General features: G+C 40.0%; 10 non-coding genes across 10 annotated transcripts; all 10 read right to left on the bottom strand.

Moving 5' to 3' along the window:
• Positions 1-290: 290 nt before the first annotated feature.
• Positions 291-372, bottom strand: TRNAS-AGA (transfer RNA serine (anticodon AGA)). Its single transcript has one exon. It is a non-coding gene; the product is annotated as a tRNA-Ser (tRNA).
• Positions 373-4312: 3940 nt separating this feature from the next.
• On the bottom strand, positions 4313-4394 carry TRNAS-AGA (transfer RNA serine (anticodon AGA)). The gene has a single exon. It is a non-coding gene; the product is annotated as a tRNA-Ser (tRNA).
• Positions 4395-8335: 3941 nt separating this feature from the next.
• On the bottom strand, positions 8336-8417 carry TRNAS-AGA (transfer RNA serine (anticodon AGA)). Its single transcript has one exon. It is a non-coding gene; the product is annotated as a tRNA-Ser (tRNA).
• A 3940-nt stretch (positions 8418-12357) lies between these two features.
• On the bottom strand, positions 12358-12439 carry TRNAS-AGA (transfer RNA serine (anticodon AGA)). The gene has a single exon. It is a non-coding gene; the product is annotated as a tRNA-Ser (tRNA).
• Positions 12440-15029: 2590 nt separating this feature from the next.
• On the bottom strand, positions 15030-15101 carry TRNAH-GUG (transfer RNA histidin (anticodon GUG)). The gene has a single exon. It is a non-coding gene; the product is annotated as a tRNA-His (tRNA).
• Positions 15102-16382: 1281 nt separating this feature from the next.
• Positions 16383-16464, bottom strand: TRNAS-AGA (transfer RNA serine (anticodon AGA)). Its single transcript has one exon. It is a non-coding gene; the product is annotated as a tRNA-Ser (tRNA).
• A 2586-nt stretch (positions 16465-19050) lies between these two features.
• TRNAH-GUG (transfer RNA histidin (anticodon GUG)) lies at positions 19051-19122 on the bottom strand. Its single transcript has one exon. It is a non-coding gene; the product is annotated as a tRNA-His (tRNA).
• A 1281-nt stretch (positions 19123-20403) lies between these two features.
• TRNAS-AGA (transfer RNA serine (anticodon AGA)) lies at positions 20404-20485 on the bottom strand. Its single transcript has one exon. It is a non-coding gene; the product is annotated as a tRNA-Ser (tRNA).
• Positions 20486-23060: 2575 nt separating this feature from the next.
• TRNAH-GUG (transfer RNA histidin (anticodon GUG)) lies at positions 23061-23132 on the bottom strand. Its single transcript has one exon. It is a non-coding gene; the product is annotated as a tRNA-His (tRNA).
• Positions 23133-24413: 1281 nt separating this feature from the next.
• Positions 24414-24495, bottom strand: TRNAS-AGA (transfer RNA serine (anticodon AGA)). Its single transcript has one exon. It is a non-coding gene; the product is annotated as a tRNA-Ser (tRNA).
• Positions 24496-25996: the final 1501 nt, after the last annotated feature.

Below are 25996 nucleotides of genomic sequence, written 5' to 3'. Positions count from 1 at the left end.
CAATCCAGCCAGCACTTTTGTTCTATTTCTCTCTTTGCGTCTTTTATTGGTAAAGTAACTTTCAAGTGCATGCGCAGGTATGAATGAGAGAGCAACGGTATAATAATTTGAAGCGTTTACACCAGTGCTAAAGTAGGAATGAGGTGTAGCAAAGACATGAAAGAGGTAGCGATAACAAATATGTGGAGAGGCAATAGTGACACAAAAATAAGCCACCTATTCATAAAACTGAAATGGAAGAAATACTAAAGGTTAACTTCTGAAAATGTAGCCGATAATAAAAAGATTCTCGTTGTTGGCAGGATTCGAACCTGCGCGGGGATACCCCAATGGATTTCTAGTCCATCGCCTTAACCACTCGGCCACAACAACTTACTGTAAGCTGCATGCAAATATTTTGTTTGAAAGTTTTGAAGTTTTCCCACATCAAAGTACTGATATTCTACAATGCGCTTTTTAAAAACAATGTTTTTTTCATCATGCACGTTCTGTCCTAAAAACAAAAATTGCATGAGTATATCTCTGGATCTGTAAAAGGATACGCTTGCATTCAAACTCTCTTGTGGCACTCAATTTTTTGGACCCTGTTGCACTCTGTTTTTGCGCTGCTTTTAGTCTACGACCCATATTACAGAAGTCAACCATCTCTGAGTATTTGGGACTCCTTTGTAAGTGCCTTATCTTTAATCCTTGAAAAGCTCTATAATAAAGGGGTCTGTCAAAGATTGCTTGAATGGAAGATAAAAGAAGGCCCACTTGTCTCACCAAATGCAGTAGAGAAACCTGATGTTTTACTCATGTTATCCTTAGTTCATTTTTGTTAGACCTGGCATCCTTAAGGTGGCCTACCAGCAACCTTTTTGCTTTTCACCTCACGTTTTGCTGAATCTTTATGTTGGCCTTAGGACTCTAATCACTTTATCACTACTGTGAGAAAGTGGCTCTGTATATACTGTTCCCAAATAGGTACAGTGTGCACAGAGTCCCCAGTCCCCAGAGGTTTGGCAGAGGCTAAAGTTAGATATAACCTTACTCTCTAAAGTGGTAGCTTGCCGAGCAGTAAGGCAGTATCAGAGTACAGTGTAAAACATTTGTTGTACACACTCAGTCAGCAAATGGTCTCACACACTCAAGAACTGAACTCTAGGCCATTGGTTTGCATAAAAAAGATATTGTTGTTTTATTTTAGAACCAACAATAGGTATCAAAATATACTTTCTCAGAATGAGATGCTTTAGTAAAATACTTTGCAATAGGCAATTGACTTTTGCAGGTAATAGTTACAGTTTATTGCAATAGGCAACACAATTTGAATCACAATAATACATTGAGCTCAATGGGAATTTTAAGTTATATGCAATTAATTACTTTCAGGATTACTTTTCTAAATCCAGGACTGGATCCTAGATTCAGTCCTGGGACAGTTCTTGGAAACAAGTGAGTAAATTCGTTTTAGTTACTGTTGTGATGTTTAAGCAATATTTTGCTATTTTAAAAGTTGACACTTAGAAACTTTTGCTGATCAAATTACCAATGTTATCCTATGGAAGGAAATTCACTTAGCAGGTAAGTGGGGTTATGCTTACTTTTTCTAGGTCAGTGTTGGATCCTAGATCCAGCACTACTGTACCACCTGTAAGCAGTTGAGAAACTGCGTTTAGGTTATACAGGCGATTTTTAAGGAATATTTAAATGTTTCCAAAATCGACACTTAGAAGAAATTTCACAGAAAAACAGTCAATGGTTTCCTATGGAAGAAAATTCAAGTTACGGGTAAAGTACGTTCTCGTTACTTTTGTAATCCAGTGCTGGGCTCCTAGGCTCAGTACTGGGACATCTATCTAAAACAGGTAAACAATTACGTTTTCACAGTTGGTATGATTTTTTATAGAATATTTGTAAGTTTCAAAAATCGACACTTAGAAAATTTTGAGCAAAAAGCAGGCAATGATATCCCATGGAAGGAAATTCGAGTTACTGGTAAGTACGGTTAAAATTACTTTTCAGGGTCAGTACTGAGCTCCAAGATGCAGCACTGAGGTCTCTCCTGATAACGGGTGAGTAAATCAGAATTCGTTGTTTGGCTGATTTTAGATGAATATTTTAAAGTTCCAAAACTCCACACCACTTAGAAGAATTTCCAAGTGAAACCACTCAATGTTAGCCTATGGAAGAAAAGTGAGTTATCGGCTTTTAGGTAAGTACTCGACTGGCAGAGTTATGGTTCTGGGCATAGACTCAGGGGTCTCCCAGGGGAGTCCCAGCCTACTTGCCAAGCCTTAAACTCCCCTTTTATTACATATAATTTACCCCTAAGGTAGGCCCTAGGTAGTCCTAGGTGCATGATGCTATGTAAGTAAAAAATAAGATATGTACTTTGGTGGTTCGCATGTCCTGTAAGTACCAAACAGTCTATTTCATTTTTCACTACTGTGAGATCTACCCCTCTCATAGGTTAGCTCTGGGTATTCCCCTATACTTTTTATTTGGTAATTCCATATCGGAGAGGAGTAGCTTTATTTATTTATTGAAAATCCTACTTACTGGTGAGGTTGGATTTAACTTTACTATTTTAGAAATGCCACTTTTAGAGAGTGAACATTTCTCTGCACTTACTGCTCTATTTACCTGAAACCTGGCCCCAATACACGTCTGGATTGGGCTGGGTGACAGCAAAATTTGTGCCTTCCCTCTAGAGAGCCACAACACAGGTCACTCAACTGCACCTGGGGGGTGAGCTCCGCTCCCCCTCCACCCCCAATAGGTTCAAGAACGATAATTTATGTAAGAAATACATTATAGCTACAGCTTATAATCATGCGAGTTTAAATCATTTGTTGTTAGATGGTTTAAATATTTGAAAGGATCTGTTTTTAATAGACATTTTACAAAAACTACTGGTACATTTGCTAATTCTGTAAGATTAACACCCAACTGCCATGATATTGCCAACCACAATGCCTTGACTCGGATTCGAACCGAGGTTGCTGCAGCCACAACGCAGAATACTAACCACTATACGATCACGGCGAGCTACTTGGGCTCAACGACAAACAGTGACATGGAGAATTTATAATTCGGAACACTCAGGGCTGTTCCTGTGATAGGCTGGATGTATTCATTGCTTCCTCATTCCTCATTCAGAGGCTGCGTCTCCTCAGTAGTTGATAGGCTGAAACCGTTTCCTGGCCGCCTGCTTGTGAAATGCCAGGAGTCAAAGATCACACATTACACTTGCGGACCTGTGATGGGACACCAATGCAGAGAAACCCACCTGGAACAGACCTTCTATTCTGTCTATTAGACATGCATCTTCCCTGCACCTTTCAAGCCATTTGTATGTGAAGCAAGAAAGAGTTAGAGAGTGATCCATCTACACTTTTATAGGGAGGATGTCGCCGTGAGCTCCTCCCAGCTAATCACACGAACAGCAGAAAAGCAAGATAAATACACAGTTGAGGGGTGGGCTGCATGGTTATGTTTTTGAGTAATTATTGAAACTGACCTCAGTGGCTCATTAGCAGAGCTGCGGCTAATGACTGGTGCCAAATCATGATGAAGCAAGCACCATGGCTCGTAGGGGACCCACAACACGCTTTTCTTAGCTCACTGAATTAAAGTATAAACTTCCGCAGTGTGTGAGTGGTAAAGGCTTGTTAAAATGGTTCCTTTTCCAATTCAAGTCTGACAACAAGAGGCAGGAACCACGTGGCTTCGGAAGCTCAGGAAAGTAGCCACCAACCACAGAGAAAGAGAGAACTGGCAGTATGAGAGGTGGAGAAAACAGAAGCGGGAGGAAGGAGCTCAAATGAGATTGATGGCGTTTAAATAGAGCGCGTAAAGGAAGAGTTACACAGCTAAGAAATGGGAAAGACAGACTAGGGAAAAAAAACACAGAAAGAGCCTGTAGATGAAATTCTCTTCCTGGGACAGCAGGTTAAGAGAAATTACACATGGAGAGGTTAAGCATGTAACACGGGGGAGAATAAAAAAGAAAATGCAGTTTTATGAAGTGTGTTTGCCAATCCAGCCAGCACTTTTGTTCTATTTCTCTCTTTGCGTCTTTTATTGGTAAAGTAACTTTCAAGTGCATGCGCAGGTATGAATGAGAGAGCAACGGTATAATAATTTGAAGCGTTTACACCAGTGCTAAAGTAGGAATGAGGTGTAGCAAAGACATGAAAGAGGTAGCGATAACAAATATGTGGAGAGGCAATAGTGACACAAAAATAAGCCACCTATTCATAAAACTGAAATGGAAGAAATACTAAAGGTTAACTTTTGAAATTGTAGCCGATAATAAAAAGATTCTCATTGTTGGCAGGATTCGAACCTGCGCGGGGATACCCCAATGGATTTCTAGTCCATCGCCTTAACCACTCGGCCACAACAACTTACTGTAAGCTGCATGCAAATATTTTGTTTGAAAGTTTTGAAGTTTTCCCACATCAAAGTACTGATATTCTACAATGCGCTTTTTAAAAACAATGTTTTTTTCATCATGCACGTTCTGTCCTAAAAACAAAAATTGCATGAGTATATCTCTGGATCTGTAAAAGGATACGCTTGCATTCAAACTCTCTTGTGGCACTCAATTTTTTGGACCCTGTTGCACTCTGTTTTTGCGCTGCTTTTAGTCTACGACCCATATTACAGAAGTCAACCATCTCTGAGTATTTGGGACTCCTTTGTAAGTGCCTTATCTTTAATCCTTGAAAAGCTCTATAATAAAGGGGTCTGTCAAAGATTGCTTGAATGGAAGATAAAAGAAGGCCCACTTGTCTCACCAAATGCAGTAGAGAAACCTGATGTTTTACTCATGTTATCCTTAGTTCATTTTTGTTAGACCTGGTATCCTTAAGGTGGCCTACCAGCAACCTTTTTGCTTTTCACCTCACGTTTTGCTGTATCTTTATGTTGGCCTTAGGACTCTAATCACTTTATCACTACTGTGAGAAAGTGGCTCTGTATATACTGTTCCCAAATAGGGACAGTGTGCACAGAGTCCCCAGTCCCCAGAGGTTTGGCAGAGGCTAAAGTTAGATATAACCTTACTCTCTAAAGTGGTAGCTTGCCGAGCAGTAAGGCAGTATCAGAGTACAGTGTAAAACATTTGTTGTACACACTCAGTCAGCAAATGGTCTCACACACTCAAGAACTGAACTCTAGGCCATTGGTTTGCATAAAAAAGATATTGTTGTTTTATTTTAGAACCAACAATAGGTATCAAAATATACTTTCTCAGAATGAGATGCTTTAGTTAAATACTTTGCAATAGGCATTTGACTTTTGCAGGTAATAGTTACAGTTTATTGCAATAGGCAACACAATTTGAATCACAATAATACATTGAGCTCAATGGGAATTTTAAGTTATATGCAATTAATTACTTTCAGGATTACTTTTCTAAATCCAGGACTGGATCCTAGATTCAGTCCTGGGACAGTTCTTGGAAACAAGTGAGTAAATTCGTTTTAGTTACTGTTGTGATGTTTAAGCAATATTTTGCTATTTTAAAAGTTGACACTTAGAAACTTTTGCTGATCAAATTACCAATGTTATCCTATGGAAGGAAATTCACTTAGCAGGTAAGTGGGGTTATGGTTACTTTTTCTAGGTCAGTGTTGGATCCTAGATCCAGCACTACTGTACCACCTGTAAGCAGTTGAGAAACTGCGTTTAAGTTATACAGGCGATTTTTAAGGAATATTTACATGTTTGCAAAACCGACACTTAGAAGAAATTTCACAGAAAAACAGTCAATGGTTTCCTATGGAAGAAAATTCAAGTTACGGGTAAAGTACGTTCTCGTTACTTTTGTAATCCAGTGCTGGTCTCCTAGGCTCAGTACTGGGACATCTATCTAAAACAGGTAAACAATTACGTTTTCACAGTTGGTACGATTTTTAAAGAATATTTGTAAGTTTCAAAAATCGATACTTAGAACATTTTCAGCAAAAAGCAGGCAATGATATCCCATGGAAGGAAATTCGAGTTACTGGTAAGTACGGTTAAAATTACTTTTCAGGGTCAGTACTGAGCTCCAAGATGCAGCACTGAGGTCTCTCCTGATAACGGGTGAGTAAATCAGAATTCGTTGTTCGGCTGATTTTAGATGAATATTTTAAAGTTCCAAAACTCCACACCACTTAGAAGAATTTCCAAGTGAAACCACTCAATGTTAGCCTATGGAAGAAAAGTGAGTTATCGGCTTTTAGGTAAGTACTCGACTGGCAGAGTTATGGTTCTGGGCATAGACTCAGGGGTCTCCCACGGGAGTCCCAGCATACTTGCCAAGCCTTAAACTCCCCTTTTAGTACATATAATTTACCCCTAAGGTAGGCCCTAGGTAGTCCTAGGTGCATGATGCTATGTAAGTAAAAAATAAGATATGTACTTTGGTGGTTCGCATGTCCTGTAAGTACCAAACAGTCTATTTCATTTTTCACTACTGTGAGGTCTACCCCTCTCATAGGTTAGCTCTGGGTATTCCCCTATACTTTTTATTTGGTAATTCCATATCGGAGAGGAGTAGCTTTATTTATTTATTGAAAATCCTACTTACTGGTGAGGTTGGATTTAACTTTACTATTTTAGAAATGCCACTTTTAGAGAGTGAACATTTCTCTGCACTTACTGCTCTATTTGCCTGAAACCTGGCCCCAATACACGTCTGGATTGGGCTGGGTGACAGCAAAATTTGTGCCTTCCCTCTAGAGAGCCACAACACAGGTCACTCAACTGCACCTGGGGGGTGAGCTCCGCTCCCCCTCCACCCCCAATAGGTTCAAGAACGATAATTTATGTAAGTAAATACATTATAGCTACAGCTTATAATCATGCGAGTTTAAATCATTTGTTGTTAGATGGTTTAAATATTTGAAAGGATCTGTTTTTAATAGACATTTTACAAAAAACTACTGGTACATTTGCTAATTCTGTAAAATTAACACCCAACTGCCATGACATTGCCAACCACTATGCCGTGACTCGGATTCGAACCGAGGTTGCTGCGGCTACAACGCAGAGTACTAACCACTATACGATCACGGCGAGCTACTTGGGCTCAACAACAAACAGTGACATGGAGAATTTATAATTCGGAACACTCAGGGCTGTTCCTGTGATAGGCTGGATGTATTCATTGCTTCCTCATTCCTCATTCAGAGGCTGCGTCTCCTCAGTAGTTGATAGGCTGAAACCGTTTCCTGGCCGCCTGCTTGTGAAATGCCAGGAGTCAAAGATCACACATTACACTTGTGGACCTGTGATGGGACACCAATGCAGAGAAACCCACCTGGAACAGACCTTCTATTCTGTCTATTAGACCTGCATCTTCCCTGCACCTTTCAAGCTATTTGTATGTGAAGCAAGAAAGAGTTAGAGAGTGATCCATCTACACTTTTATAGGGAGGATGTCGCCGTGAGCTCCTCCCAGCTAATCACACGAACAGCAGAAAAGCAAGATAAATACACAGTTGAGGGGTGGGCTGCATGGTTATGTTTTTGAGTAATTATTGAAACTGACCTCAGTGGCTCATTAGCAGAGCTGCGGCTAATGACTGGTGCCAAATCATGATGAAGCAAGCACCATGGCTCGTAGGGGACCCACAACACGCTTTTCTTAGCTCACTGAATTAAAGTATAAACTTCCGCCGTGTGTGAGTGGTAAAGGCTTGTTAATATGGTTCCTTTTCCAATTCAAGTCTGACAACAAGAGGCAGGAACCACGTGGCTTCGGAAGCTCAGGAAAGTAGCCACCAACCACAGAGAAAGAGAGAACTGGCAGTATGAGTGGTGGAGAAAACAGAAGCGGGAGCAAGGAGCTCAAATGAGATTGATGGCGTTTAAATAGAGCGCGTAAAGGAAGAGTTACACAGCTAAGAAATGGGAAAGACAGACTAGGGAAAAAAAACACAGAAAGAGCCTGTAGATGAAATTCTCTTCCTGGGACAGCAGGTTAAGAGAAATTACACATGGAGAGGTTAAGCATGTAACACGGGGGAGAATAAAAAAGAAAATGCAGTTTTATGAAGTGTGTTTGCCAATCCAGCCAGCACTTTTGTTCTATTTCTCTCTTTGCGTCTTTTATTGGTAAAGTAACTTTCAAGTGCATGCGCAGGTATGAATGAGAGAGCAACGGTATAATAATTTGAAGCGTTTACACCAGTGCTAAAGTAGGAATGAGGTGTAGCAAAGACATGAAAGAGGTAGCGATAACAAATATGTGGAGAGGCAATAGTGACACAAAAATAAGCCACCTATTCATAAAACTGAAATGGAAGAAATACTAAAGGTTAACTTCTGAAATTGTAGCCGATAATAAAAAGATTCTCGTTGTTGGCAGGATTCGAACCTGCGCGGGGATACCCCAATGGATTTCTAGTCCATCGCCTTAACCACTCGGCCACAACAACTTACTGTAAGCTGCATGCAAATATTTTGTTTGAAAGTTTTGAAGTTTTCCCACATCAAAGTACTGATATTCTACAATGCGCTTTTTAAAAACAATGTTTTTTTCATCATGCACGTTCTGTCCTAAAAACAAAAATTGCATGAGTATATCTCTGGATCTGTAAAAGGATACGCTTGCATTCAAACTCTCTTGTGGCACTCAATTTTTTGGACCCTGTTGCACTCTGTTTTTGCGCTGCTTTTAGTCTACGACCCATATTACAGAAGTCAATCATCTCTGAGTATTTGGGACTCCTTTGTAAGTGCCTTATCTTTAATCCTTGAAAAGCTCTATCATAAAGGGGTCTGTCAAAGATTGCTTGAATGGAAGATAAAATAAGGCCCACTTGTCTCACCAAATGCAGTAGAGAAACCTGATGTTTTACTCATGTTATCCTTAGTTCATTTTTGTTAGACCTGGCATCCTTAAGGTGGCCTACCAGCAACCTTTTTGCTTTTCACCTCACGTTTTGCTGAATCTTTATGTTGGCCTTAGGACTCTAATCACTTTATCACTACTGTGAGAAAGTGGCTCTGTATATACTGTTCCCAAATAGGTACAGTGTGCACAGAGTCCCCAGTCCCCAGAGGTTTGGCAGAGGCTAAAGTTAGATATAACCTTACTCTCTAAAGTGGTAGCTTGCCGAGCAGTAAGGCAGTATCAGAGTACAGTGTAAAACATTTGTTGTACACACTCAGTCAGCAAATGGTCTCACACACTCAAGAACTGAACTCTAGGCCATTGGTTTGCATAAAAAAGATATTGTTGTTTTATTTTAGAACCAACAATAGGTATCAAAATATACTTTCTCAGAATGAGATGCTTTAGTAAAATACTTTGCAATAGGCAATTGACTTTTGCAGGTAATAGTTACAGTTTATTGCAATAGGCAACACAATTTGAATCACAATAATACATTGAGCTCAATGGGAATTTTAAGTTATATGCAATTAATTACTTTCAGGATTACTTTTCTAAATCCAGGACTGGATCCTAGATTCAGTCCTGGGACAGTTCTTGGAAACAAGTGAGTAAATTCGTTTTAGTTACTGTTGTGATGTTTAAGCAATATTTTGCTATTTTAAAAGTTGACACTTAGAAACTTTTGCTGATCAAATTACCAATGTTATCCTATGGAAGGAAATTCACTTAGCAGGTAAGTGGGGTTATGCTTACTTTTTCTAGGTCAGTGTTGGATCCTAGATCCAGCACTACTGTACCACCTGTAAGCAGTTGAGAAACTGCGTTTAAGTTATACAGGCGATTTTTAAGGAATATTTAAATGTTTCCAAAATCGACACTTAGAAGAAATTTCACAGAAAAACAGTCAATGGTTTCCTATGGAAGAAAATTCAAGTTACGGGTAAAGTACGTTCTCGTTACTTTTGTAATCCAGTGCTGGGCTCCTAGGCTCAGTACTGGGACATCTATCTAAAACAGGTAAACAATTACGTTTTCACAGTTGGTATGATTTTTTATAGAATATTTGTAAGTTTCAAAAATCGACACTTAGAAAATTTTGAGCAAAAAGCAGGCAATGATATCCCATGGAAGGAAATTCGAGTTACTGGTAAGTACGGTTAAAATTACTTTTCAGGGTCAGTACTGAGCTCCAAGATGCAGCACTGAGGTCTCTCCTGATAACGGGTGAGTAAATCAGAATTCGTTGTTTGGCTGATTTTAGATGAATATTTTAAAGTTCCAAAACTCCACACCACTTAGAAGAATTTCCAAGTGAAACCACTCAATGTTAGCCTATGGAAGAAAAGTGAGTTATCGGCTTTTAGGTAAGTACTCGACTGGCAGAGTTATGGTTCTGGGCATAGACTCAGGGGTCTCCCAGGGGAGTCCCAGCCTACTTGCCAAGCCTTAAACTCCCCTTTTATTACATATAATTTACCCCTAAGGTAGGCCCTAGGTAGTCCTAGGTGCATGATGCTATGTAAGTAAAAAATAAGATATGTACTTTGGTGGTTCGCATGTCCTGTAAGTACCAAACAGTCTATTTCATTTTTCACTACTGTGAGATCTACCCCTCTCATAGGTTAGCTCTGGGTATTCCCCTATACTTTTTATTTGGTAATTCCATATCGGAGAGGAGTAGCTTTATTTATTTATTGAAAATCCTACTTACTGGTGAGGTTGGATTTAACTTTACTATTTTAGAAATGCCACTTTTAGAGAGTGAACATTTCTCTGCACTTACTGCTCTATTTGCCTGAAACCTGGCCCCAATACACGTCTGGATTGGGCTGGGTGACAGCAAAATTTGTGCCTTCCCTCTAGAGAGCCACAACACAGGTCACTCAACTGCACCTGGGGGGTGAGCTCCGCTCCCCCTCCACCCCCAATAGGTTCAAGAACGATAATTTATGTAAGAAATACATTATAGCTACAGCTTATAATCATGCGAGTTTAAATCATTTGTTGTTAGATGGTTTAAATATTTGAAAGGATCTGTTTTTAATAGACATTTTACAAAAACTACTGTTACATTTGCTAATTCTGTAAAATTAACACCCAACTGCCATGACATTGCCAACCACAATGCCTTGACTCGGATTCGAACCGAGGTTGCTGCAGCCACAACGCAGAATACTAACCACTATACGATCACGGCGAGCTACTTGGGCTCAACGACAAACAGTGACATGGAGAATTTATAATTCGGAACACTCAGGGCTGTTCCTGTGATAGGCTGGATGTATTCATTGCTTCCTCATTCCTCATTCAGAGGCTGCGTCTCCTCAGTAGTTGATAGGCTGAAACCGTTTCCTGTCCGCCTGCTTGTGAAATGCCAGGAGTCAAAGATCACACATTACACTTGCGGACCTGTGATGGGACACCAATGCAGAGAAACCCACCTGGAACAGACCTTCTATTCTGTCTATTAGACATGCATCTTCCCTGCACCTTTCAAGCCATTTGTATGTGAAGCAAGAAAGAGTTAGAGAGTGATCCATCTACACTTTTATAGGGAGGATGTCGCCGTGAGCTCCTCCCAGCTAATCACACGAACAGCAGAAAAGCAAGATAAATACACAGTTGAGGGGTGGGCTGCATGGTTATGTTTTTGAGTAATTATTGAAACTGACCTCAGTGGCTCATTAGCAGAGCTGCGGCTAATGACTGGTGCCAAATCATGATGAAGCAAGCACCATGGCTCGTAGGGGACCCACAACACGCTTTTCTTAGCTCACTGAATTAAAGTATAAACTTCCGCCGTGTGTGAGTGGTAAAGGCTTGTTAAAATGGTTCCTTTTCCAATTCAAGTCTGACAACAAGAGGCAGGAACCACGTGGCTTCGGAAGCTCAGGAAAGTAGCCACCAACCACAGAGAAAGAGAGAACTGGCAGTATGAGAGGTGGAGAAAACAGAAGCGGGAGGAAGGAGCTCAAATGAGATTGATGGCGTTTAAATAGAGCGCGTAAAGGAAGAGTTACACAGCTAAGAAATGGGAAAGACAGACTAGGGAAAAAAAACACAGAAAGAGCCTGTAGATGAAATTCTCTTCCTGGGACAGCAGGTTAAGAGAAATTACACATGGAGAGGTTAAGCATGTAACACGGGGGAGAATAAAAAAGAAAATGCAGTTTTATGAAGTGTGTTTGCCAATCCAGCCAGCACTTTTGTTCTATTTCTCTCTTTGCGTCTTTTATTGGTAAAGTAACTTTCAAGTGCATGCGCAGGTATGAATGAGAGAGCAACGGTATAATAATTTGAAGCGTTTACACCAGTGCTAAAGTAGGAATGAGGTGTAGCAAAGACATGAAAGAGGTAGCGATAACAAATATGTGGAGAGGCAATAGTGACACAAAAATAAGCCACCTATTCATAAAACTGAAATGGAAGAAATACTAAAGGTTAACTTCTGAAATTGTAGCCGATAATAAAAAGATTCTCGTTGTTGGCAGGATTCGAACCTGCGCGGGGATACCCCAATGGATTTCTAGTCCATCGCCTTAACCACTCGGCCACAACAACTTACTGTAAGCTGCATGCAAATATTTTGTTTGAAAGTTTTGAAGTTTTCCCACATCAAAGTACTGATATTCTACAATGCGCTTTTTAAAAACAATGTTTTTTTCATCATGCACGTTCTGTCCTAAAAACAAAAATTGCATGAGTATATCTCTGGATCTGTAAAAGGATACGCTTGCATTCAAACTCTCTTGTGGCACTCAATTTTTTGGACCCTGTTGCACTCTGTTTTTGCGCTGCTTTTAGTCTACGACCCATATTACAGAAGTCAACCATCTCTGAGTATTTGGGACTCCTTTGTAAGTGCCTTATCTTTAATCCTTGAAAAGCTCTATAATAAAGGGGTCTGTCAAAGATTGCTTGAATGGAAGATAAAAGAAGGCCCACTTGTCTCACCAAATGCAGTAGAGAAACCTGATGTTTTACTCATGTTATCTATCCTTAGTTCATTTTTGTTAGACCTGGCATCCTTAAGGTGGCCTACCAGCAACCTTTTTGCTTTTCACCTCACGTTTTGCTGTATCTTTATGTTGGCCGTAGGACTCTAATCACTTTATCACTACTGTGAGAAAGTGGCTCTGTATATACTGTTCCCAAATAGGTACAGTGTGCACAGAGTCCCCAGTCCCCAGAGGTTTGGCAGAGGCTAAAGTTAGATATAACCTTACTCTCTAAAGTGGTAGCTTGCCGAGCAGTAAGGCAGTATCAGAGTACAGTGTAAAACATTTGTTGTACACACTCAGTCAGCAAATGGTCTCACACACTCAAGAACTGAACTCTAGGCCATTGGTTTGCATACAAAAGATATTGTTGTTTTATTTTAGAACCAACAATAGGTATCAAAATATACTTTCTCAGAATGAGATGCTTTAGTTAAATACTTTGCAATAGGCAATTGACTTTTGCAGGTCATAGTTACAGTTTATTGCAATAGGCAACACAATTTGAATCACAATAATACATTGAGCTCAATGGGAATTTTAAGTTATATGCAATTAATTACTTTCAGGATTACTTTTCTAAATCCAGGACTGGATCCTAGATTCAGTCCTGGGACAGTTCTTGGAAACAAGTGAGTAAATTCGTTTTAGTTACTGTTGTGATGTTTAAGCAATATTTTGCTATTTTAAAAGTTGACACTTAGAAACTTTTGCTGATCAAATTACCAATGTTATCCTATGGAAGGAAATTCACTTAGCAGGTAAGTGGGGTTATGGTTACTTTTTCTAGGTCAGTGTTGGATCCTAGATCCAGCACTACTGTACCACCTGTAAGCAGTTGAGAAACTGCGTTTAAGTTATACAGGCGATTTTTAAGGAATATTTAAATGTTTCCAAAATCGACACTTAGAAGAAATTTCACAGAAAAACAGTCAATGGTTTCCTATGGAAGAAAATGCAAGTTACGGGTAAAGTACGTTCTCGTTACTTTTGTAATCCAGTGCTGGGCTCCTAGGCTCAGTACTGGGACATCTATCTAAAACAGGTAAACAATTACGTTTTCACAGTTGGTATGATTTTTAAAGAATATTTGTAATTTTCTAAAATCGACACTTAGAAAATTTTCAGCAAAAAGCAGGCAATGATATCCCATGGAAGGAAATTTGAGTTACTGGTAAGTACGGTTAAAATTACTTTTCAGGGTCAGTACTGAGCTCCAAGATGCAGCACTGAGGTCTCTCCTGATAACGGGTGAGTAAATCAGAATTCGTTGTTCGGCTGATTTTAGATGAATATTTTAAAGTTCCAAAACTCCACACCACTTAGAAGAATTTCCAAGTGAAACCACTCAATGTTAGCCTATGGAAGAAAAGTGAGTTATCGGCTTTTAGGTAAGTACTCGACTGGCAGAGTTATGGTTCTGGGCATAGACTCAGGGGTCTCCCAGGGGAGTCCCAGCCTACTTGCCAAGCCTTAAACTCCCCTTTTATTACATATAATTTACCCCTAAGGTAGGCCCTAGGTAGTCCTAGGTGCATGATGCTATGTAAGTAAAAAATAAGATATGTACTTTGGTGGTTCGCATGTCCTGTAAGTACCAAACAGTCTATTTCATTTTTCACTACTGTGAGGTCTACCCCTCTCATAGGTTAGCTCTGGGTATTCCCCTATACTTTTTATTTGGTAATTCCATATCGGAGAGGAGTAGCTTTATTTATTTATTGAAAATCCTACTTACTGGTGAGGTTGGATTTAACTTTACTATTTTAGAAATGCCACTTTTAGAGAGTGAACATTTCTCTGCACTTACTGCTCTATTTGCCTGAAACCTGGCCCCAATACACGTCTGGATTGGGCTGGATGACAGCAAAATTTGTGCCTTCCCTCTAGAGAGCCACAACACAGGTCACTCAACTGCACCTGGGGGGTGAGCTCCGCTCCCCCTCCACCCCCAATAGGTTCAAGAACGATAATTTATGTAAGTAAATACATTATAGCTACAGCTTATAATCATGCGAGTTTAAATCATTTGTTGTTAGATGGTTTAAATATTTGAAAGGATCTGTTTTTAATAGACATTTTACAAAAACTACTGGTACATTTGCTAATTCTGTAAAATTAACACCCAACTGCCATGACATTGCCAACCACAATGCCGTGACTCGGATTCGAACCGAGGTTGCTGCGGCCACAACGCAGAGTACTAACCACTATACGATCACGGCGAGCTACTTGGGCTCAACGACAAACAGTGACATGGAGAATTTATAATTCGGAACACTCAGGGCTGTTCCTGTGATAGGCTGGATGTATTCATTGCTTCCTCATTCCTCATTCAGAGGCTGCGTCTCCTCAGTGGTTGATAGGCTGAAACCGTTTCCTGGCCGCCTGCTTGTGAAATGCCAGGAGTCAAAGATCACACATTACACTTGCGGACCTGTGATGGGACACCAATGCAGAGAAACCCACCTGGAACAGACCTTCTATTCTGTCTATTAGACCTGCAGCTTCCCTGCACCTTTCAAGCCATTTGTATGTGAAGCAAGAAAGAGTTAGAGAGTGATCCATCTACACTTTTATAGGGAGGATGTCGCCGTGAGCTCCTCCCAGCTAATCACACGAACAGCAGAAAAGCAAGATAAATACACAGTTGAGGGGTGGGCTGCATGGTTATGTTTTTGAGTAATTATTGAAACTGACCTCAGTGGCTCATTAGCAGAGCTGCGGCTAATGACTGGTGCCAAATCATGATGAAGCAAGCACCATGGCTCGTAGGGGACCCACAACACGCTTTTCTTAGCTCACTGAATTAAAGTATAAACTTCCGCCGTGTGTGAGTGGTAAAGGCTTGTTAATATGGTTCCTTTTCCAATTCAAGTCTGACAACAAGAGGCAGGAACCATGTGGCTTCGGAAGCTCAGGAAAGTAGCCACCAACCACAGAGAAAGAGAGAACTGGCAGTATGAGAGGTGGAGAAAACAGAAGCGGGAGCAAGGAGCTCAAATGAGATTGATGGCGTTTAAATAGAGCGCGTAAAGGAACAGTTACACAGCTAAGAAATGGGAAAGACAGACTAGGGAAAAAAACACAGAAAGAGCCTGTAGATGAAATTCTCTTCCTGGGACAGCAGGTTAAGAGAAATTACACATGGAGAGGTTAAGCATGTAACACGGGGGAGAATAAAAAAGAAAATGCAGTTTTATGAAGTGTGTTTGCCAATCCAGCCAGCACTTTTGTTCTATTTCTCTCTTTGCGTCTTTTATTGGTAAAGTAACTTTCAAGTGCATGCGCAGGTATGAATGAGAGAGCAACGGTATAATAATTTGAAGCGTTTACACCAGTGCTAAAGTAGGAATGAGGTGTAGCAAAGACATGAAAGAGGTAGCGATAACAAATATGTGGAGAGGCAATAGTGACACAAAAATAAGACACCTATTCATAAAACTGAAATGGAAGAAATACTAAAGGTTAACTTCTGAAATTGTAGCCGATAATAAAAAGATTCTCGTTGTTGGCAGGATTCGAACCTGCGCGGGGATACCCCATTGGATTTCTAGTCCATCGCCTTAACCACTCGGCCACAACAACTTAATGTAAGCTGCATGCAAATATTTTGTTTGAAAGTTTTGAACTTTTCCCACATCAAAGTACTGATATTCTACAATGCGCTTTTTAAAAACAATGTTTTTTTCATCATGCACGTTCTGTCCTAAAAACAAAAATTGCATGAGTATATCTCTGGATCTGTAAAAGGATACGCTTGCATTCAAACTCTCTTGTGGCACTCAATTTTTTGGACCCTGTTGCACTCTGTTTTTGCGCTGCTTTTAGTCTACGACCCATATTACAGAAGTCAATCATCTCTGAGTATTTGGGACTCCTTTGTAAGTGCCTTATCTTTAATCCTTGAAAAGCTCTATAATAAAGGGGTCTGTCAAAGATTGCTTGAATGGAAGATAAAAGAAGGCCCACTTGTCTCACCAAATGCAGTAGAGAAACCTGATGTTTTACTCATGTTAATCTTAGTTCATTTTTGTTAGACCTGGCATCCTTAAGGTGGCCTACCAGCAACCTTTTTGCTTTTCACCTCACGTTTTGCTGTATCTTTATGTTGGCCTTAGGACTCTAATCACTTTATCACTACTGTGAGAAAGTGGCTCTGTATATACTGTTCCCAAATAGGTACAGTGTGCACAGAGTCCCCAGTCCCCAGAGGTTTGGCAGAGGCTAAAGTTAGATATAACCTTACTCTCTAAAGTGGTAGCTTGCCGAGCAGTAAGGCAGTATCAGAGTACAGTGTAAAACATTTGTTGTACACACTCGGTCAGCAAATGGTCTCACACACTCAAGAACTGAACTCTAGGCCATTGGTTTGCATACAAAAGATATTGTTGTTTTATTTTAGAACCAACAATAGGTATCAAAATATACTTTCTCAGAATGAGATGCTTTAGTTAAATACTTTGCAATAGGCAATTGACTTTTGCAGGTCATAGTTACAGTTTATTGCAATAGGCAACACAATTTGAATCGCAATAATACATTGAGCTCAATGGGAATTTTAAGTTATATGCAATTAATTACTTTCAGGATTACTTTTCTAAATCCAGGACTGGATCCTAGATTCAGTCATGGGACAGTTCTTGGAAACAAGTGAGTAAATTCGTTTTAGTTACTGTTGTGATGTTTAAGCAATATTTTGCTATTTTAAAAGTTGACACTTAGAAACTTTTGCTGATCAAATTACCAATGTTATCCTATGGAAGGAAATTCACTTAGCAGGTAAGTGGGGTTATGGTTACTTTTTCTAGGTCAGTGTTGGATCCTAGATCCAGCACTACTGTACCACCTGTAAGCATTTGAGAAACTGCGTTTAAGTTATACAGGCGATTTTTAAGGAATATTTAAATGTTTCCAAAATCGACACTTAGAAGAAATTTCACAGAAAAACAGTCAATGGTTTCCTATGGAAGAAAATGCAAGTTACGGGTAAAGTACGTTCTCGTTACTTTTGTAATCCAGTGCTGGGCTCCTAGGCTCAGTACTGGGACATCTATCTAAAACAGGTAAACAATTACGTTTTCACAGTTGGTATGATTTTTAAAGAATATTTGTAATTTTCAAAAATCGACACTTAGAAAATTTTCAGCAAAAAGCAGGCAATGATATCCCATGGAAGGAAATTTGAGTTACTGGTAAGTACGGTTAAAATTACTTTTCAGGGTCAGTACTGAGCTCCAAGATGCAGCACTGAGGTCTCTCCTGATAACGGGTGAGTAAATCAGAATTCGTTGTTCGGCTGATTTTAGATGAATATTTTAAAGTTCCAAAACTCCACACCACTTAGAAGAATTTCCAAGTGAAACCACTCAATGTTAGCCTATGGAAGAAAAGTGAGTTATCGGCTTTTAGGTAAGTACTCGACTGGCAGAGTTATGGTTCTGGGCATAGACTCAGGGGTCTCCCAGGGGAGTCCCAGCATACTTGCCAAGCCTTAAACTCCCCTTTTATTACATATAATTTACCCCTAAGGTAGGCCCTAGGTAGTCCTAGGTGCATGATGCTATGTAAGTAAAAAATAAGATATGTACTTTGGTGGTTCGCATGTCCTGTAAGTACCAAACAGTCTATTTCATTTTTCACTACTGTGAGGTCTACCCCTCTCATAGGTTAGCTCTGGGTATTCCCCTATACTTTTTATTTGGTAATTCCATATCGGAGAGGAGTAGCTTTATTTATTTATTGAAAATCCTACTTACTGGTGAGGTTGGATTTAACTTTACTATTTTAGAAATGCCACTTTTAGAGAGTGAACATTTCTCTGCACTTACTGCTCTATTTGCCTGAAACCTGGCCCCAATACACGTCTGGATTGGGCTGGGTGACAGCAAAATTTGTGCCTTCCCTCTAGAGAGCCACAACACAGGTCAGTCAACTGCACCTGGGGGGTGAGCTCCGCTCCCCCTCCACCCCCAATAGGTTCAAGAACGATAATTTATGTAAGTAAATACATTATAGCTACAGCTTATAATCATGCGAGTTTAAATCATTTGTTGTTAGATGGTTTAAATATTTGAAAGGATCTGTTTTTAATAGACATTTTACAAAAACTACTGGTACATTTGCTAATTCTGTAAAATTAACACCCAACTGCCATGACATTGCCAACCACAATGCCGTGACTCGGATTCGAACCGAGGTTGCTGCGGCCACAACGCAGAGTACTAACCACTATACGATCACGGCGAGCTACTTGGGCTCAACGACAAACAGTGACATGGAGAATTTATAATTCGTAACACTCAGGGCTGTTCCTGTGATAGGCTGGATGTATTCATTGCTTCCTCATTCCTCATTCAGAGGCTGCGTCTCCTCAGTGGTTGATAGGCTGAAACCGTTTCCTGGCCGCCTGCTTGTGAAATGCCAGGAGTCAAAGATCACACATTACACTTGCGGACCTGTGATGGGACACCAATGCAGAGAAACCCACCTGGAACAGACCTTCTATTCTGTCTATTAGACCTGCAGCTTCCCTGCACCTTTCAAGCCATTTGTATGTGAAGCAAGAAAGAGTTAGAGAGTGATCCATCTACACTTTTATAGGGAGGATGTCGCCGTGAGCTCCTCCCAGCTAATCACACGAACAGCAGAAAAGCAAGATAAATACACAGTTGAGGGGTGGGCTGCATGGTTATGTTTTTGAGTAATTATTGAAACTGACCTCAGTGGCTCATTAGCAGAGCTGCGGCTAATGACTGGTGCCAAATCATGATGAAGCAAGCACCATGGCTCGTAGGGGACCCACAACACGCTTTTCTTAGCTCACTGAATTAAAGTATAAACTTCCGCCGTGTGTGAGTGGTAAAGGCTTGTTAATATGGTTCCTTTTCCAATTCAAGTCTGACAACAAGAGGCAGGAACCACGTGGCTTCGGAAGCTCAGGAAAGTAGCCACCAACCACAGAGAAAGAGAGAACTGGCAGTATGAGAGGTGGAGAAAACAGAAGCGGGAGCAAGGAGCTCAAATGAGATTGATGGCGTTTAAATAGAGCGCGTAAAGGAACAGTTACACAGCTAAGAAATGGGAAAGACAGACTAGGGAAAAAAACACAGAAAGAGCCTGTAGATGAAATTCTCTTCCTGGGACAGCAGGTTAAGAGAAATTACACATGGAGAGGTTAAGCATGTAACACGGGGGAGAATAAAAAAGAAAATGCAGTTTTATGAAGTGTGTTTGCCAATCCAGCCAGCACTTTTGTTCTATTTCTCTCTTTGCGTCTTTTATTGGTAAAGTAACTTTCAAGTGCATGCGCAGGTATGAATGAGAGAGCAACGGTATAATAATTTGAAGCGTTTACACCAGTGCTAAAGTAGGAATGAGGTGTAGCAAAGACATGAAAGAGGTAGCGATAACAAATATGTGGAGAGGCAATAGTGACACAAAAATAAGACACCTATTCATAAAACTGAAATGGAAGAAATACTAAAGGTTAACTTCTGAAATTGTAGCCGATAATAAAAAGATTCTCGTTGTTGGCAGGATTCGAACCTGCGCGGGGATACCCCATTGGATTTCTAGTCCATCGCCTTAACCACTCGGCCACAACAACTTACTGTAAGCTGCATGCAAATATTTTGTTTGAAAGTTTTGAACTTTTCCCACATCAAAGTACTGATATTCTACAATGCGCTTTTTAAAAACAATGTTTTTTTCATCATGCACGTTCTGTCCTAAAAACAAAAATTGCATGAGTATATCTCTGGATCTGTAAAAGGATACGCTTGCATTCAAACTCTCTTGTGGCACTCAATTTTTTGGACCCTGTTGCACTCTGTTTTTGCGCTGCTTTTAGTCTACGACCCATATTACAGAAGTCAATCATCTCTGAGTATTTGGGACTCCTTTGTAAGTGCCTTATCTTTAATCCTTGAAAAGCTCTATAATAAAGGGGTCTGTCAAAGATTGCTTGAATGGAAGATAAAAGAAGGCCCACTTGTCTCACCAAATGCAGTAGAGAAACCTGATGTTTTACTCATGTTAATCTTAGTTCATTTTTGTTAGACCTGGCATCCTTAAGGTGGCCTACCAGCAACCTTTTTGCTTTTCACCTCACGTTTTGCTGTATCTTTATGTTGGCCTTAGGACTCTAATCACTTTATCACTACTGTGAGAAAGTGGCTCTGTATATACTGTTCCCAAATAGGTACAGTGTGCACAGAGTCCCCAGTCCCCAGAGGTTTGGCAGAGGCTAAAGTTAGATATAACCTTACTCTCTAAAGTGGTAGCTTGCCGAGCAGTAAGGCAGTATCAGAGTACAGTGTAAAACATTTGTTGTACACACTCGGTCAGCAAATGGTCTCACACACTCAAGAACTGAACTCTAGGCCATTGGTTTGCATACAAAAGATATTGTTGTTTTATTTTAGAACCAACAATAGGTATCAAAATATACTTTCTCAGAATGAGATGCTTTAGTTAAATACTTTGCAATAGGCAATTGACTTTTGCAGGTCATAGTTACAGTTTATTGCAATAGGCAACACAATTTGAATCACAATAATACATTGAGCTCAATGGGAATTTTAAGTTATATGCAATTAATTACTTTCAGGATTACTTTTCTAAATCCAGGACTGGATCCTAGATTCAGTCATGGGACAGTTCTTGGAAACAAGTGAGTAAATTCGTTTTCGTTACTGTTGTGATTTTTAAGCAATATTTTGCTATTTTAAAAGTTGACACTTCGAAACTTTTGCTGATCAAATTACCAATGTTATCCTATGGAAGGAAATTCACTTAGCAGGTAAGTGGGGTTATGGTTACTTTTTCTAGGTCAGTGTTGGATCCTAGATCCAGCACTACTGTACCACCTGTAAGCAGTTGAGAAACTGCGTTTAAGTTATACAGGCGATTTTTAAGGAATATTTGTATGTTTGCAAAATGGACACTTAGAAGAAATTTCACAGAAAAACAGTCAATGGTTTCCTATGGAAGAAAATTCAAGTTACGGGTAAAGTACGTTCTCGTTACTTTTGTAATCCAGTGCTGGGCTCCTAGGCTCAGTACTGGGACATCTATCTAAAACAGGTAAACAATTACGTTTTCACAGTTGGTACGATTTTTAAAGAATTTTGTAAGTTTCAAAAATCGACACTTAGAAAATTTTGAGCAAAAAGCAGGCAATGATATCCCATGGAAGGAAATTCGAGTTACTGGTAAGTACGGTTAAAATTACTTTTCACGGTCAGTACTGAGCTCCAAGATGCAGCACTGAGGTCTCTCCTGATAACGGGTGAGTAAATCAGAATTCGTTGTTCGGCTGATTTTAGATGAATATTTTAAAGTTCCAAAACTCCACACCACTTAGAAGAATTTCCAAGTGAAACCACTCAATGTTAGCCTATGGAAGAAAAGTGAGTTATCGGCTTTTAGGTAAGTACTCGACTGGCATAGTTATGGTTCTGGGCATAGACTCAGGGGTCTCCCAGGGGAGTCCCAGCCTACTTGCCAAGCCTTAAACTCCCCTTTTATTACATATAATTTACCCCCTAGGTAGTCCTAGGTGCATGATGCTATGTAAGTAAAAAATTAAGATATGTACTTTGGTGGTTCGCATGTCCTGTAAGTACCAAACAGTCTATTTCATTTTTCACTACTGTGAGGTCTACCCCTCTCATAGGTTAGCTCTGGGTATTCCCCTATACTTTTTATTTGGTAATTCCATATCGGAGAGGAGTAGCTTTATTTATTTATTGAAAATCCTACTTACTGGTGAGGTTGGATTTAACTTTACTATTTTAGAAATGCCACTTTTAGAGAGTGAACATTTCTCTGCACTTACTGCTCTATTTGCCTGAAACCTGGCCCCAATACACGTCTGGATTGGGCTGGGTGACAGCAAAATTTGTGCCTTCCCTCTAGAGAGCCACAACACAGGTCAGTCAACTGCACCTGGGGGGTGAGCTCCGCTCCCCCTCCACCCCCAATAGGTTCAAGAACGATAATTTATGTAAGTAAATACATTATAGCTACAGCTTATAATCATGCGAGTTTAAATCATTTGTTGTTAGATGGTTTAAATATTTGAAAGGATCTGTTTTTAATAGACATTTTACAAAAACTACTGGTACATTTGCTAATTCTGTAAAATTAACACCCAACTGCCATGACATTGCCAACCACAATGCCGTGACTCGGATTCGAACCGAGGTTGCTGCGGCCACAACGCAGAGTACTAACCACTATACGATCACGGCGAGCTACTTGGGCTCAACGACAAACAGTGACATGGAGAATTTATAATTCGTAACACTCAGGGCTGTTCCTGTGATAGGCTGGATGTATTCATTGCTTCCTCATTCCTCATTCAGAGGCTGCGTCTCCTCAGTGGTTGATAGGCTGAAACCGTTTCCTGGCCGCCTGCTTGTGAAATGCCAGGAGTCAAAGATCACACATTACACTTGCGGACCTGTGATGGGACACCAATGCAGAGAAACCCACCTGGAACAGACCTTCTATTCTGTCTATTAGACCTGCAGCTTCCCTGCACCTTTCAAGCCATTTGTATGTGAAGCAAGAAAGAGTTAGAGAGTGATCCATCTACACTTTTATAGGGAGGATGTCGCCGTGAGCTCCTCCCAGCTAATCACACGAACAGCAGAAAAGCAAGATAAATACACAGTTGAGGGGTGGGCTGCATGGTTATGTTTTTGAGTAATTATTGAAACTGACCTCAGTGGCTCATTAGCAGAGCTGCGGCTAATGACTGGTGCCAAATCATGATGAAGCAAGCACCATGGCTCGTAGGGGACCCACAACACGCTTTTCTTAGCTCACTGAATTAAAGTATAAACTTCCGCCGTGTGTGAGTGGTAAAGGCTTGTTAATATGGTTCCTTTTCCAATTCAAGTCTGACAACAAGAGGCAGGAACCACGTGGCTTCGGAAGCTCAGGAAAGTAGCCACCAACCACAGAGAAAGAGAGAACTGGCAGTATGAGAGGTGGAGAAAACAGAAGCGGGAGCAAGGAGCTCAAATGAGATTGATGGCGTTTAAATAGAGCGCGTAAAGGAACAGTTACACAGCTAAGAAATGGGAAAGACAGACTAGGGAAAAAAACACAGAAAGAGCCTGTAGATGAAATTCTCTTCCTGGGACAGCAGGTTAAGAGAAATTACACATGGAGAGGTTAAGCATGTAACACGGGGGAGAATAAAAAAGAAAATGCAGTTTTATGAAGTGTGTTTGCCAATCCAGCCAGCACTTTTGTTCTATTTCTCTCTTTGCGTCTTTTATTGGTAAAGTAACTTTCAAGTGCATGCGCAGGTATGAATGAGAGAGCAACGGTATAATAATTTGAAGCGTTTACACCAGTGCTAAAGTAGGAATGAGGTGTAGCAAAGACATGAAAGAGGTAGCGATAACAAATATGTGGAGAGGCAATAGTGACACAAAAATAAGACACCTATTCATAAAACTGAAATGGAAGAAATACTAAAGGTTAACTTCTGAAATTGTAGCCGATAATAAAAAGATTCTCGTTGTTGGCAGGATTCGAACCTGCGCGGGGATACCCCAATGGATTTCTAGTCCATCGCCTTAACCACTCGGCCACAACAACTTACTATAAGCTGCATGCAAATATTTTGTTTGAAAGTTTTGAACTTTTCCCACATCAAAGTACTGATATTCTACAATGCGCTTTTTAAAAACAATGTTTTTTTCATCATGCACGTTCTGTCCTAAAAACAAAAATTGCATGAGTATATCTCTGGATCTGTAAAAGGATACGCTTGCATTCAAACTCTCTTGTGGCACTCAATTTTTTGGACCCTGTTGCACTCTGTTTTTGCGCTGCTTTTAGTCTACGACCCATATTACAGAAGTCAACCATCTCTGAGTATTTGGGACTCCTTTGTAAGTGCCTTATCTTTAATCCTTGAAAAGCTCTATAATAAAGGGGTCTGTCAAAGATTGCTTGAATGGAAGATAAAAGAAGGCCCACTTGTCTCACCAAATGCAGTAGAGAAACCTGATGTTTTACTCATGTTAATCTTAGTTCATTTTTGTTAGACCTGGCATCCTTAAGGTGGCCTACCAGCAACCTTTTTGCTTTTCACCTCACGTTTTGCTGTATCTTTATGTTGGCCTTAGGACTCTAATCACTTTATCACTACTGTGAGAAAGTGGCTCTGTATATACTGTTCCCAAATAGGTACAGTGTGCACAGAGTCCCCAGTCCCCAGAGGTTTGGCAGAGGCTAAAGTTAGATATAACCTTACTCTCTAAAGTGGTAGCTTGCCGAGCAGTAAGGCAGTATCAGAGTACAGTGTAAAACATTTGTTGTACACACTCAGTCAGCAAATGGTCTCACACACTCAAGAACTGAACTCTAGGCCATTGGTTTGCATAAAAAAGATATTGTTGTTTTATTTTAGAACCAACAATAGGTATCAAAATATACTTTCTCAGAATGAGATGCTTTAGTAAAATACTTTGCAATAGGCAATTGACTTTTGCAGGTAATAGTTACAGTTTATTGCAATAGGCAACACAATTTGAACCACAATAATACATTGAGCTCAATGGGAATTTTAAGTTATATGCAATTAATTACTTTCAGGATTACTTTTCTAAATCCAGGACTGGATCCTAGATTCAGTCCTGGGACAGTTCTTGGAAACAAGTGAGTAAATTCGTTTTAGTTACTGTTGTGATGTTTAAGCAATATTTTGCTATTTTAAAAGTTGACACTTAGAAACTTTTGCTGATCAAATTACCAATGTTATCCTATGGAAGGAAATTCACTTAGCAGGTAAGTGGGGTTATGGTTACTTTTTCTAGGTCAGTGTTGGATCCTAGATCCAGCACTACTGTACCACCTGTAAGCAGTTGAGAAACTGCGTTTAAGTTATACAGGCGATTTTTAAGGAATATTTAAATGTTTGCAAAATCGACACTTAGAAGAAATTTCACAGAAACACAGTCAATGGTTTCCTATGGAAGAAAATTCAAGTTACGGGTAAAGTACGTTCTCGTTACTTTTGTAATCCAGTGCTGGGCTCCTAGGCTCAGTACTGGGACATCTATCTAAAACAGGTAAACAATTACGTTTTCACAGT

This window comes from Triturus cristatus, chromosome 12 (assembly GCF_964204655.1).
Source record: "Triturus cristatus chromosome 12, aTriCri1.1, whole genome shotgun sequence".
Lineage (NCBI taxonomy): Eukaryota > Metazoa > Chordata > Amphibia > Caudata > Salamandridae > Triturus > Triturus cristatus.
Note: the sequence above shows the minus strand (reverse complement) of the source record. Positions and strands in the feature narration are given on the sequence as shown.